General features: G+C 37.1%; 1 long non-coding RNA gene across 1 annotated transcript; it reads left to right on the top strand.

Moving 5' to 3' along the window:
• Positions 1 to 412: 412 nt before the first annotated feature.
• Positions 413 to 2,064, top strand: LOC111875117. The gene is made up of 3 exons (XR_002844680.2): positions 413 to 1,153; positions 1,479 to 1,599; positions 1,838 to 2,064. It is a non-coding gene; the product is annotated as an uncharacterized LOC111875117 (long non-coding RNA).
• Positions 2,065 to 2,120: the final 56 nt, after the last annotated feature.

Below are 2,120 nucleotides of genomic sequence, written 5' to 3'. Positions count from 1 at the left end.
GCGGTTATTTTTCTTAGTGTTTTCCTACAATCAAATATACACACCACAAAAATCTATACGGCTATGCGTGTAATCGCAACATTCTCTTATTTCACATAATTGATATACTTACATGAATATGATTATCGGCACCTTCCGACAGTTCTGTTATTTTAATAGTCACGGAGAAAACTGGTAGCACTTAAGAGTGATAATACTTTAAAATGGTACAGAATATTTACTGCTCTATCTTAATATAACTATTTCTGTTGTAGCAGTCGTAAATTCGCACTTGGTGCAGATTACAAGTGAACAGCAGACGACGTCAACGTGAACAACGTGAACAAGCACAGCGAGGAACAAATGGTAACTGTCATCGGAATAACGCAACTTGAAGGGGAAGGGGGAAAAATTGATAGATAATATATGCTACTTCAGTCGCCAGAAACATGCTTCATTCAAGCCACACGTTATAAAACTGAGTTCAAGGAGACAAGTCGAAAATTACAACTTCGTACAATTGTCTTATGGTCAATTTAAACAGAGAAATGTTTAAAGAATTCCACAGCTGCCAAATTATACTCCAAAATGAACCTGCTAATCGAAGACATTGGAATATCTTCTTCTTTAAGCTCCTTATTACCTTTATTGGCTAGTACTGGATACGTCAGCAGGCGAGCCGGCGTAAAGTATCGACTGTACGCATTACAATTAAAATATTTAGTGTTAAAGTAACAATACTGATATGCATATTCTTTAACATACTTTTAAAGCTTCAAGGCGTAATAAAATATCCGTAATTTCTTATAGAAATATGCACATTTTATTACAATATCAAGATGTATCATTGATTTATGAACCAATACAGTTAGTTACATAACGCCCCAACAAAGAACAGTGTTACTATCCATATAACTGACTTTCTACACGGAATTCGTTTGTTTGTAATGGGTTATTTTAACACTCTTACCTTTCCGTTAAAATACTGTAAACATACACCATTTTACTTCTGGTATTACTAAATCTTCCACCAGATAGCGGTATAGACATTACCAGTCTCGCCTTTGAGTCGAGGCTTTTGCGATAGTCGTGGTTGTCTGTGTGGTTGTATGATTTTACATAGCGAAATTCTCGTCTCTAAAGCTTCTAGTGAGGCTTCTACTTCCCTTCCAAGGTACGTGACTCGTACGACAAATTGCGTGTGTCCTTCAGTAAGAATTGTATATAATGATTCTGTGCCGGTGCAAATTAAATTTTTTATGCGTTACCCAGACTCAGTCAAAGCTATTACAAATTGCCAGCCCTACAAACCTTTTGTTGCTACTACCTTATCTAATGCACATATACGCCATAAATTTATAATTATATACTGGTCTTCATTTTTGCGTTGTCTGTGTTAGGTGTCTTGGATATAACCTCAAAATTTCTCACCACTTTGCTTGTAAATGTTGATAGATGAAATATTTGTAGGTTATAATACGGTATGTTTACTCTTACAGTTCTGTGGTATGGGCCGGACAGGTAGGAAGAACCTGTAGTGCTTATTCTGCAAGTTTGCTCTGTGACGAAGTATTTGTGCAGCAAACATATATTGGAAAGTGATTACATAACACCTGAAAGGTACACTTGATCCATCTGGTAGTTCTGTATGGCTCACATTCAGCTTTGCAGTCAGCCCATCAACATTTTATCTCATCATTACATAGCAAAGAAATGGGCAATGAGAATGAATTAAGTAAATGTTCCCAAGTATAATTCTCAGAACATAGTTGTGATCAACAAACCATCAGCAAAATAATGTGTCATTTTATACTTTGAACAAATATGACAGTCATGTATCTCTTATTATCTTTTCCAGGAGGTCTTGGTGGCAAATACCTGGCTGCAGTTGGGTTTTGTCAAGGAGATTGATAATCTCTTTGATGGTTTCAGTGGTGCAACACATGTTGGCCCAGGAAAGACACTGAATTGCTTGCTTAGTGATGACAGCCATCATATAGGTTACTGGAACAAAGCAGTATGTGGTTAAGTAGATGGATCTTGTTCAGGGATAATAAAGCCTCCTTTTATCACCCCCTTCCTTCACAGATTGGGTGTCTCACATTATTGCAGCCCCACATGTGTGGAGGACAGTGAGAGGG

Source organism: Cryptotermes secundus, unplaced genomic scaffold (genome assembly GCF_002891405.2).
Source record: "Cryptotermes secundus unplaced genomic scaffold, Csec_1.0 scaffold19778, whole genome shotgun sequence".
NCBI classification, from domain to species: Eukaryota; Metazoa; Arthropoda; class Insecta; order Blattodea; family Kalotermitidae; genus Cryptotermes; species Cryptotermes secundus.
Note: the sequence above shows the minus strand (reverse complement) of the source record. Positions and strands in the feature narration are given on the sequence as shown.